The following is a 13,892-nucleotide window of genomic DNA, read 5'->3' as shown; positions in this document are numbered from 1 at the left end:
TTCTTAATGTTCACACACTTCCATCCACAATAATTAATGATATAATACCTGTATTATATTTGTGAGGGGCGTCAGTATGTCCCAGCGATAAAACTAAGTAAATCTATCACGCTTACCCTGACGCTCTATGTAGGCTTATTCCCAACCCACATCTACTGACTAAACGAAGGTTCGCTGAGTGTCCACAGCCTCATTCGTCCCTACACCAGTCTCCTTCTTTCGTCGCCAGCGACATTCGGAGAACGTTATGGAATTCAAACGAAATGATGATGTCTGACGTGGGGAAACGAGAGAACCTCGGAAAAAACCCAAGGCCCGATCAGAAATATCACTTCAATCTGATGACGTTTGATTGCTATGTATTGTATTTATATTGGGTGTACGAAAAATGCCATCCCAGAACAACAGTGCGTGAGTGGGGGTATTCTTTATATAAAATGAAGAACAGGAAGTATTACTCGACGTTATACGGATATATGACAGGAAATTTATACACTTCAAATGGGGTAAATTTTTATAACTCCCAAGTAACCGTTACTCCCAAGTAACTGCGTTTCTCATGATAATTCTTGTTACCTTTATTAATGTGATAAAGAGATAATGACATAATGGTTCTTACTGGAAATTATCGATGTATCATTGAATCGCATAAATCGTACAATAACAACAGAGTACAGTCCGAACTTATTTTAGTGAAATAAATGCTAGATGAGAGAGTAATATAAATTAATAAAGCTAACCTAAAATAGTAAACAATTTTAAATAACACGAGAAGGAAATTACAGACATACATTGACCTACAATTTACACGAGTATATGCTTAAACTGTCCACTTTTCATGGCTCTAACAAGACACAGTACATCTTAAGTCGCTCGGTGCAACCAAAGCGCAAGAACTGTGTCAATGCTCCACATTTTCTGGTATAGTTGAGGAGGCGAGCCCTGACATGTGAGCTGTACGAGAGAAGAAAAAATGAATTATTAGATAGAGAGTTTGTTTTATGATGGTTAATATTATACGAAACTACCGATTACGAAAGTTCATCGCCTTCTGGTGATATAGCCACGGAACATGATAAGGTCACAGGATAGATCTTACCTCCTCTACTATACCGGTATACCTTTACTTTTCGTCACTGATGGACTCGTACAAGGTGAATAACGGTATATGAGATGAGCGCGCCAATTGTTCTTTTACGAACGATGCAGTTTTGCCGGCTGTACAGTCGAACTATAGAGGCAAATGAAGCACCAGATACTGACACAACGTCATGTGATGCGACCACACGACGTATTTACCTGGATTTTATGGTATCATTTTTGCTTGGACATAAGGAAGAAATCTTGTATCATTACATAAATAAATACAATTAAAAAGTTAATAATTATTAGTGACATACTTAGTTACACATAATTTTAGTTACTTGTTATAAATCATATATTTCACTAAACAAAATTTACAGCCGATGCATTTATACTCGTAATACAAAAGGCGTATAACTATCATTATCAATAGTATACAGTAATTACACTTTGAACATAATTCATTGCAATAAATTTTAATGTTTTTATATAGGCACACTAGTTTCTGTCACACCCAGAACTTAGAGAAATTGAAGAATTATTGTAGTAGACAAAAATAACCCCTATGGAATCAGTTATACAGGGACATCATTTTATTTTTACTTCAATTTTTATTGTACCTGAGTTTTTGAATGTACTTCACTCCCACCCCTTCTACTAATGAAGTTCCAACTCCACACAGAGACAAGACCGCAGGTAGTAAGTAGTACTGAGTTACTGAGCATAGTACGTTCCAGAAATATGTTCGCGTTTTCCAGTGACGAAAGAGTTTTCAATATTGAATCATATTTTCGCACAGAGCGTATTCCGAATCTCACCGGTGAGCAATCCGATGGCATCACGGTGTTCCGAATTCCACCGATGACGTCATTGATGCTCCACCGGTGTCGCACCGGTGCCATCAACTTGCAGAGGTGGTGGCAGTCTCCATCAGCCGCCATCAGTGAATATGATTGGTTATTGTATAGGGCGGGAATTAGCAGACGAATAACATCGTGCATTGTTGTGTCATGGCGGTGTGTTCTGCTTTAGTTCTGCTGTATTGTTTGTAATGAGCACAACGTAAAAACAATGTGTTAATGGCTTATGAGCGAACATGTCAACGGACCAGTTATTACTACCGGTTCAAGAAATAAATTGTTTATGCTATCTTTTCTTTGAACGAGATGGGAGTACGAAAATCTCGCAAAATTTTGCTAGCGTAGCACAGAAAACAACTTGTACAGTCGCCATGACAGCATCGATCCTTCCAGCAGTTTTCTTCCTTATTTCGCTGCAACGTGACGTCATTGATGCCACCGGACCGGTGAGATTCGGAATACGCTGACAGGTACTGTCCGTTTGCCTACGTCGCATCCCGATTTCCCCCACCTGCTTCTGCTCGCCCCTCTGTAAAAGCTGGGCTGTCTTAGCTCTTTTCTGAAAACATTAATTTCTCTTAGGAATTGGAAGTTTACGTAATATTATACAGCTGTTTAATTTAACTTAAATAAAAGGGCCTCGTTAAGTAATTAACTGTCACGTGATTTCCTCCCTTTCTACAATCCTGCGGCATAACCACTTGGACGGACAGTAGATAGCATGTCTGAGTAATTTTATATTTTCGGGTCGGGCAGAAGTGAAGATTGAATTTACAGTACGTAGAGTAGGTACAGAATTATTTCAACATGAGTTACTAGTACGAAGGACGAAACTGGCAATTGGAATTAGATGCAATAGTCTATAGTGCGATAATATGCACAAAAGAACTGAAGCCTGTATCGAAATGAACGGCCACCATTTTCAAAATCGTGTTTAAATATACATATTATGATTATTTTTCAATTTAACTTCTTTCTCTATATTGTACGCTAATGTGCTGTAGACAGTATAATATACACCGCATAATGAATACGTTCGCATGGATAACTCACTTCGTGAGTAAAAACACTTATTCTTAATACAGTACTTTACTTTCATTAAAGAAAAACCTAATGAAAATTATCAAACTCAAAATCGCGATATTTCCTAATTTACGTAAATGGATGAACTACTTTTCTTCCTTCCTATACCTAGTAGAGTGATTTGTGTTTTACGCCAGTATCATCGAACTCCAGTCTTGGAGGGGGGAGCAAGCGGTGTGTCCGGTTCTCTAAAGGTATAGACAAGTTAATATTAAAAATGTTAGTAAAAATAAAATGATGTCCCTGTATATAGTAGATAATAATAGGTCTATCAGTCACTAAAATCATGATTTAATTTGATTTTAATCTATAGAGCGAGTCAATTGCCTATTTTATATTAAAAACAGAAATATTTACAGAAAATACTCCTATTAAAACATTTATCTACCTTTATTGCTTTTGTACAAGAAGAATCATTTTCTTTCTATTATAAAACATCTTAACAACACTTTCAGTAACTCGTTAATGCTATTCTTTCATATTCTAGAATTTAACAACAGTGGAAATTCAAATCTTACAAACTTCCCCATTATCACCTGTTAGTTTAAGTACAGACGCATAAATATCTTAAGTGGCAAACATAATATTTCTCCAGTACATCATATAGTGATGATACTAAGGGCATATGTTGACATAACCGTTAATATCGACAAAATGTTAGAAAATAATCCTTAAGGCAAAATTGTCATTTTATTGTATTATGACTTGCATTCCACTCAGACAAAAATCGGAAATACCAAATGAAAACTTAAATTTTTCTTTTTAATAGCTTTTCAGAAACCAAAAATTGTAGAAAAAAGTGACTTGAGCCCCATTGACTATGCACCAAATAATTGTGAAAATAATAAATAGGCCTACAAATTTTAATTTAGTTAGACCTATATGATAATATTTTGATCTCCTGCGGCTCGGTGAAAAATGTAATCAGAGACCTAGTTTTTTTACTGGTTATAGTAGAGATTACAAGACAACTTTTGTACACCCTTACGTTTTGAATTTCGGAATTTCTTTTCGATAAGCCCTACTGTACAGGTCGACTGAAGGCCTGCTCCCACCTAGCGGAATCGAACCGAATAGAATCGAAATGAAAAGTCTGCTGCAGCTCACATCTAGTGGAATCGAACCGAACAGTACTTTTGTGTTTTGTGTTTTGTCATACAAAATAGAATTCTATACAATATTTATTAACTTTTCTTCGTTCATATTAAATTATGATTTTTGTATACGTAGTTTTTCAGCAACAACTTTCAATAGTAAATTAATTAAACCGTCAAGAGTGGATATGATTCATTCCCCCCCCCCCCACGAAGTCTTCACTAGGACTTACGATCAAACCCGAAACAAGAAATTCTGTTCCGGGAGTGGAATAAATATTCTAGCTCCTGAATTGTGTTCTGTTCGCTTCGCTTCGCTTCGATTCGATTCGACGCGGCGCGTTCTGCTATCTTCCATTTAAATACTCTGTGAAGAGAAATTCTGTTCGATTCGATTCCACTAAGTGGGAGCGGGCCTTGAGAGGGAACACGAATGAACTCACAACCACAGCTGATAAACAGTTTAATTCGCAGAACCACTTGGTCCTCACTCGCCTTGGACGGGTAATACTAGTACGTTCGGGAACCAAAATGCTCCGTCCAATGATAAGGGTACAAATAATCCTTCATAAGAATATTACAGCACAAGACTGTGACATACATCGAGCCGACGAGTAATTTCTTGTGTACAAGAGATCTGCATCGATCGAATTTAGTGAGGTAAGGTGACGCACAGTGTATGAAAATGCCAATCTAGGAGGACAAAATTAAGACTTCTCTCGTGTCTAACAAATATTTCTTCTCCAATTGTTCAAAGAGTCTACTTGATGAGCTGGATAACGATGTGTAAGATATCTTGGTGCATAAATTGTAGCGGAAATGAAAAAGCTACTACTACTTTCTCCTAAACCAGGCATGTCAATTGATGCCCACAGGAGCAAGCGCGCGCTTTAGAGCCCAGGAGAGCCTGAGCGCTTTACAGCGGAAAGGGAAGAGACAGACGAAAGAGGTGGTATATGCCACTTGGTCGAGCTATATTCAAGGATGTTATGTTATGTTTTACTTAACGACGCTCGCAACTGCAGAGGTTATATCAGCGTCGCCGGATGTGCCGGAATTTTGTCCCGCAGGAGTTCTTTTACATGCCAGTAAATCTACTGACATGAGCCTGTCGCATTTAAGCACATTTAAATGCCATCGACCTGACCCGGGATCGAACCCGCAACCTTGGGCATAGAAGGCCAGCGCTATACCAACTCGCCAACCAGTATATTCAGGGATGGCTAGCACTGATTCAATAGATAAAGGAAAGAGAACTTATTAAAACTGTATCCATGTCAATTTTTAGATTTGCCTGAGAAGTATAAGTGCATTATAAGAATGTAAGTTTAATTTTAATGTTCATTTCTCACAAGTTTGATTTTTCATTCAAAAGAAATATTTTCTCAACTTTTCATATAGAAAAGTGAAATTTTCAGATATAGGCCTATTTATTTAGTAGCTTTACAGAATGTTTTCGTAAATATAATATACCGTATATACGTATTACTGAAGATAGTGTATTGAAAAGTTTGAAAATATTCGCATGGAAATTGTTTGTAAGGAAATGAATTAACAAAGCAACTGCTGTTACATCATAAGCAAAAGATACGTGCCCATATGTTGTAAAAATGTCAGCTCTATAGCTTCAGCAGATTTCGAGAAAATAATTTAATATTCTGATGATAGGAAGTTGCTCACAAATATCACCTTAAAAGCATAATGCGATAAGAGTCTTGTTATGTAATATTAGTTGCACTTAAAACAGATACAGTACCTAGGTAACTTTGCTTTGTACTGTAATATTGCTTTCATTAGTTTATTGATTACTGTTGTAAGCCTAAAGATACCATCAATATAAATTCCAACTTATCATGTCATACCTCCTCAATCTCTTTCTTTGGAATACCACTTTCTTTATGAATGATGTGTTTGATCCACTTAATACAGTATAATATTATACTACTATGGAATTTAAGTGAATATTGCTTCTTAACTCTCTATTATGTTATTAAGATTTAAAACGCAAGTGCAATATTAAGAAATCAGTGTTAGTACTTTAGTTTTACAGACAATATACTGTTCGCGCAACTTATCTGGGCAGCTAAAAGAGCAGGGAAGCCGGGTGTAGCGAGGTTGCTTGTAGCGGTAGCGTGGCGGGAGAGGGAAGGAGAGGGGCAGCGAGAGAGCACTAGGGAACCCAAGTGCCTAGATAAGTTGCGCGGACAATAGATAATATTAAACAGAAAGAAGCCATATAAAAATAACGACATAAAATTTCACGTTCCGTTTCAAGTTTGTGCACCACTGTTTTCTTAATTCAACAGGTAGCTTATTAACATACACAACCCTTTTCTTTCCATACTTAGCGCTTGCTGCTCTCGCACGACGTCAAGGTCAGAAAATTGCGCTTGCTTTGACATCACTGTCCTAAACAATAATAATGTGAATAATGACAATACTCACCTCTTGTTACATGCAATTCCTTATTGTTTATTTGGCCAACTATTAGGGCATTCGAAAAGTAATGGCAAAATAGTTACTGTTTCTCCTAAATTTATTTAGGTTACTTTTAACATTATATACTTATGTTAGAAATTTAATTTTTCAGTCGTTGACTTTACTACATTATATATTTTGTTAGGTGTTAACCTTTACATAATAAATTGTGTGATGTATGAATGTTTTCGTTGACCATGTCAACATCATCAGATACACTCTGTCATTTTACAATATCAATACTCTCAATGTTATCTACACAATTCACATACAATACATGTTTACTGTCATATGAAGGTAAAACCTATTAAAAATTATATGAATTAGTTTTATAATGTTGAATTGTGGATACCCCAACTGTCAACAATTAAAATATACTATATTATCATGGGTATATTCTTTGCATGGACATGAACTTGGATCAATAAGTGATACCCTAACAATAATCAAATCATATAAAGATAATACACAAATAAACACGGCAGAAGAATATTATATTTCGAAATATTATAAAAAAGATAAATCATTGATCAATGAAAATTTACCCAATTTACAAAACACACTATACAGCATGTGATGCAGTGTATTCATGCGCGCACTATTTGCTTCTTACGTAAACTATGTCAAACACAGGTACACAGTCTCCACTTAGCCAGTACACGACCAACATCCACAGAAAACACTTCCGCAACTAGTGAGTATTGTTCAATGTATGTAGTTAACATAATTAAATATTTCCGACTTGCTCTAGCAAAGTTAGAATTTATTACTGACATTTACATTTTATTTAGTGTACTTCGTAGCCATCCCATTTTTTCAACATTAATTGAAACCGGACTTTCAATCAAATTTATATAACAAATTGCACCATTTGTTTTAACTAAGCTAATATTAATTTTCAACACTTAATTTCTTTCAGCGATTTCAGACTTTCGATTCACACCATGTTAAATAAACTTCTACAACATCACTACTACATTGAATAATTATCCGTAAGTTTCATTTAATACATTACAATTATTAAAATCAAATCCATCAGTTTCAAAATTAGATTAACTACCTACGACTTTGATTATTTTTCAGTGTAACATGAACAACAACAGAACATACGCCCATCATCTGATTAACTATAGACAGTTTAAACCCAACATATTGGCATAAACAATAACACCAAGATCTACAAAATATAGGCAGTTATAACAGGCCAGAATTTTATACTATGATATGGAAAAGTGAATACCTTGTAACAAAATATTGTAATTTGCAAATCCTCACATGCATAGTAAAGCATTACATAGAGTTAGCTCATAATTTTTATATTTTATCTTACTTTTAGCCACATATCATTACATCGTTCATATTATCGTTCACATGTGATGATTTGCAAAGAATATACCCATGATAATATAAGTATATTTTAATTGTTGACAGTTGGGGTATCCACAATTCACCATTATAAAACTAATTCATATAATTTTTAATAGGTTTTACCTTCATATGACAGTAAACATGTATTGTATGTGAATTGTGTAGATAACATTGAGAGTATTGATATTGTAAAATGACAGAGTGTATCTGATGATGTTGACATGGTCAACGAAAACGTTCATACATCACACAATTTATTATGTAAAGGTTAACACCTAACAAAATATATAATGTAGTAAAGTCAACGACTGAAAAATTAAATTTCTAACATATTTACAGACTTTTCTGAAAATTACGCAAAATGAATTGCAAAATATTAAATGCCAGTCAGGCAAAAACTTATAGACAATATCTGAACCTCAAAACAAAACTACACAATACAAAAGCCAATATTTGGTTTAATCAAAAATGTCTTCAACAAAATACAATACCCAACTATGCTAAAATCAAAATTAAGAATAAATTATTTACAGCAAAACTAACAAAATCAAAAGCAGAGTTAAATTGGGTAAAAAATGAAATTAAATTTCTCCATAAGAAAAAAGATCACATTAACATTAAATTATATGAAATGCACTTACTAGTAGGGAAGACTTTTGGAAACAATTGGCCAATTTTAGACAGCATAGTTCAGGATAAAATAAAATGTTCAATGGACAAAAAATATAACCACCTACAAAACAAATTAGCAACATTAGCAGATAAGAATAACATTTCCAGACACGAACCGACCAAAACAAAAGAAAAAGAAAATGAGAACCAGTTAAAATTTGTCAACTTATCAAACATTACATTTTCGGAAGATGATATTCAAATTCTTAATCAAGGTTATAAAAACAACTTTCCTCAGACAAACCTTGCCCGAATAGTAGAAGACAATAATCGAAACCGAAACCATAATTCAAAACAGTTCTCATGAAAATAAAGATTATCTAAGGTATAATGCATCTAAAATTATAAATGATTACAAAAATGATCCCAGAACAAATAACTTCATACAGAATGCCAAGAAAATGAAAAGCAAGATAATCAAATTAAAACGAAAATTAAAAGAAAATGATTTAGTACATATAAAAGCAGACAAAAACAATGCAATCGTAATCATGACCAAAGACCAATATAATGAGAAAACTAATAATTTTTTAGTAAAATCCAAAATTGAAGAAATAAAACTGGACCCCACCGATTCTTTTCAAAAACAAATCAGAACAGCATTAAAATCAGTACCACATATTATTCCAGAAACAGAAGCGAGCAAATACATAAATATGAACCCTTCAATACCAACCCTAAAAGCTTTGCCTAAAACTCATAAAACTGTTCTCTCAATGCGACCAATTGTTAATAGCATGAACTCACCCAATTACAAACTAAGTAAATTCTTGCAAAAATGGTTACAACAAACCCTTAATTTGAAAAACACATACTCTATAAGAAATACAGAACATTTAGTAAATGAACTAAAAAACATCACGATCAACAAAGATACAAAATTAATATCTCTGGACATAGAAAATTTATACACGAACATACCGGTTCAAGAAACAATAGAATTAATTAAAAGAAAGCTCAGTGAAAACAAAGTTAGTGATTCCATAATCGAACAAGTAATCCAGTTACTAACACTTTGCACGTCACAAAATTATTTCACTTTTAATCAAAAAAGTATATAAACAAAATACTGGTTTAGCAATGGGGAGTCCGTTATCTGGCATCCTAACAGATATCTTTTTGCAGCACATAGAAGAAAACCATGTTCAAAATTTATTAAATAAACACAATATAACATATTACCGCAGATATGTAGACGATACCATTATAATATATAACAACAAAACGAATAGTGATTCCATCGTACATGATTTCAATCAAATCCATAACAACCTAAAATTTACAATTGAATTGGAAAAGAATAAATCCATAACATTTTTGGATATAAAAATAATAAAACAAAAAGATAGCTTATCCTTTGATATTTATAGGAAACCAACACACACCAATCATATTATACCAGCAACCTCAGAACATCCTTTTTCTCATAAATTAAGCACGTTTCATTATTTAATAAACAGAGCATTACAGATTCCCTTATCTCGCACAAAATATAGAAAGGAGATACAAAATATTTTTAACATCGCAAAAGAAAATGGTTATAGCAGAACCTTAATTAAAAAACTAATACATAAAAAAGAAAATGAACAAAGAACGAAAAGTTCATCTACTTTATCCAGGAACACTAAAGAAAATAACAAAACATGGTCAACGTTAACATACAATAAAGTAATTTCTAACAAATTAGCAAACTTTTTCCAAAAAGAAAATATAAAATTAGCATATAAAACCAACAATAAATTAAATAATAATATCAACAATCAGTTACACCACACCGATAAAATTAACATGAAAGGAGTATACATGTTAAAGTGCAAAACCTATAATGCCAGATATATTGGGCAAACAAAATGGAATTTTAAAACAAGATACAAAGAGCACATCTCCGATTTTAAACACAACAGAACAAAATCTAAATATGCATCCCATCTCATTCAATATGGACATGAACTTGGATCAATAAGTGATACCCTAACAATAATCAAAACATATAAAGATAATACACAAATAAACACGGCAGAAGAATATTATATTTCGAAATATTATAAAAAAGATAAATCATTGATCAATGAAAATTTACCCAATTTACAAAACACACTATACAGCATGTGATGCAGTGTATTCATGCGCGCACTATTTGCTTCTTACGTAAACTATGTCAAACACAGGTACACAGTCTCCACTTAGCCAGTACACGACCAACATCCACAGAAAACACTTCCACAACTAGTGAGTATTGTTCAATGTATGTAGTTAACATAATTAAATATTTCCGACTTGCTCTAGCAAAGTTAGAATTTATTACCGACATTTACATTTTATTTAGTGTACTTCGTAGTCATCCCATTTTTTCAACATTAATTGAAACCGGACTTTCAATCAAATTTATATAACAAATTGCACCATTTGTTTTAACTAAGCTAATATTAATTTTCAACACTTAATTTCTTTCAGCGATTTCAGACTTTCGATTCACACCATGTTAAATAAACTTCTACAACATCACTACTACATTGAATAATTATCCGTAAGTTTCATTTAATACATTACAATTATTAAAATCAAATCCATCAGTTTCAAAATTAGATTAACTACCTACGACTTTGATTATTTTTCAGTGTAACATGAACAACAACAGAACATACGCCCATCATCTGATTAACTATAAACAGTTTAAACCCAACATATTGGCATAAACAATAACACCAAGATCTACAAAATATAGGCAGTTATAACAGGCCAGAATTTTATACTATGATATGGAAAAGTGAATACCTTGTAACATAATATTTTAATATGCAAATCCTCACATGCATAGTAAAGCATTACATAGAGTTAGCTCATCATTTTTATATTTTATCTTACTTTTAGCCTCATATCATTACATCGTTCATATTATCGTTCACATGTGATGATTGCAAAGAATATACCCATGATAATATAAGTATATTTTAATTGTTGACAGTTGGGGTATCCACAATTCAACATTATAAAACTAATTCATATAATTTTTTAATAGGTTTTTACCTTCATATGACAGTAAACATGTATTGTATGTGAATTGTGTAGATAACATTGAGAGTATTGATATTGTAAAATGACAGAGTGTATCTGATGATGTTGACATGGTCAACGAAAACGTTCATACATCACACAATTTATTATGTAAAGGTTAACACCTAACAAAATATATAATGTAGTAAAGTCAACGACTGAAAAATTAAATTTCTAACATATTCAGACTTTTCTGAAAATTACGCAAAATGAATTGCAAAATATTATATACTTAAAAAAAATAGTCTCCTGCCATGTCAACAATACGTTTCCAAATTCTTGGAAGACGGCGAACTCCATCTCCAGCAGCATTTCTGGACATCTCTCTCACTGATCAATCTAAAGTTCTTCGGATGTCTTCCACCCAACTTGCAATAGTTCAGTATGGTAGGATTTCTGTCCCATAGGATTCTTGTAGCCTAATGCCCTAAAGCATTGAGTTGCATGTTTTCTCTTGCAACTTGAATTTTTATGAAGCACCTTTGTTCATACTTTTAGGGCTGTAGTGTTTACTACAAATCAGAGACAGCCACTATATTTACAAAATATGGCTACTTCGAAATTTTCAATATTTCAAATTTATGAAACAATCGCTGCTCTATTAGGGCCTACGTAATAAAAGATTTTAATGGTTACCTCTAGAAGCACCGATTTACAGCACTGTTGCCATTACTTATCGAATACCCTAATATATACTAGATTTTACTTATTTGATAATGAGTAATGACTATTGATTGGTTCGCAACCTCTCTTACTTTTTGTTCACAAACTCCTCGGTTTTCAATATGTGGCGCACGATCCAATTTCAAACCTTACTTTGTTGGAAATTCTAACTCATGGGCGCCCAAACACTGTCAGAAGATGGGAGAGTGTACTCCTCTTTATGTTCAAAAACTCCACTAATTCCTTTCTTTCAGTGGTGGATCTGCGGGTTGCAATGTCATTCTTGATTTATGAAAAGACAATAATAGCCCACACACAACTTTGACTTTGTTTTTAATCTAGTTTAACTTTCTTGGGTTGGCTTTTATGGCATTATTTACGTTTAACCAGTTCATCAGTATTTTTTTTTTTCGAAAGAAGAAATTCAGTGTCTCAGAAGACAAACTAAGTGATTGTCACTTAACATGCTGCGATATTCATTCTTAATATAGGCTTAACTTCAATTCTGAAAACGTTTTTTTTTTTCATCCAGAGTAAGAAAAAAGTAAGTAGGTGATTTTATTTTTTCCTTTAATTGAGTTTAGCGAAATATTTACAGATTTAAACTCCTCTAATAAATTAGGGCATACTTCCTCAGCGGTTATCAAGAAGCAGACTTTGATCAACTTTCCTTCACTATAATGGCTTGGGTATTTTTTCCCAACACGTTTCGCAATTCTATACGAAACCTTGACAACATTCTCAATATTAGGAACATAATAAGTTAGTGGTTTCAAATCTAAGTTTCTCTAATCCGTCTTCGCCTGCAAATAAACAATCCTGAATAATAATATAACTAGCCTATTATAAAATAGATTACAATATGATTTAACTCACAACGCACACAATAAAATGTTATACTTTACCATTGCTGTTTAAATACCTGAGAGAATATATTCACTGTAGTCAGTATGGTGGAATTTATTGAAATGTCTTGCAATGTTATAACGAGAGACACGTGATTAATGTTTATAGCAAATAAGATACTTAACACTATCGCAATCTATAATTCTTCTTCTTTCCATTCAACATAAAAGCTATGTCTTGATGCTGAAGACGGCATTGTCACTCATTTACGTCCGTCACTGCCCTTTTGTTTAGAAATACAAACATTTCTTGCCTAGTGCGGTGGCAGAGGTAAAACTACGGTTTAAGGGGAAATTCACCCACGGGTCCCAAGTGGGCATTCTGTATATGGTAAAATTAAGTAATATACCTACAACAAATATATATATATATATATATATATATATATATATATATATATTCTCTTTAACTTAAGCAGTTTTACATAATGAGCCTATATATGTAATTAGCCTAATTATTGTTAAATATCTGTTAAATAATCGTGTATCACACTTCTAGAAACAAAATTAAATTCCAGTCTTCTCGCCTAATTCAGAAGTGCTTTTTCTGTTTTTTTTACCGATACCAACCTTCTTATGTTCCGTGAAATGTTGTTTCTTCCAGCAAAATAATTTATAATGGAAGACCTCAA

The 13,892-nt window shown here is 33.2% G+C and overlaps 1 long non-coding RNA gene across 1 annotated transcript; it reads left to right on the top strand.

The window, feature by feature from the left end:
* Positions 1-7,074: 7,074 nt before the first annotated feature.
* On the top strand, positions 7,075-13,601 carry LOC138700230 (uncharacterized). The gene is made up of 3 exons (XR_011332309.1): positions 7,075-10,867; positions 11,093-11,165; positions 11,257-13,601. It is a non-coding gene; the product is annotated as an uncharacterized lncRNA (long non-coding RNA).
* The last annotated feature ends 291 nt before the right edge of the window (positions 13,602-13,892 follow it).

The sequence above is a fragment of the Periplaneta americana genome, chromosome 1 (genome assembly GCF_040183065.1).
Source record: "Periplaneta americana isolate PAMFEO1 chromosome 1, P.americana_PAMFEO1_priV1, whole genome shotgun sequence".
NCBI classification, from domain to species: domain Eukaryota; kingdom Metazoa; phylum Arthropoda; class Insecta; order Blattodea; family Blattidae; genus Periplaneta; species Periplaneta americana.
The sequence above is the reverse complement of the archived record's forward strand: the minus strand, read 5'-3'. Positions and strand labels throughout refer to the sequence as shown.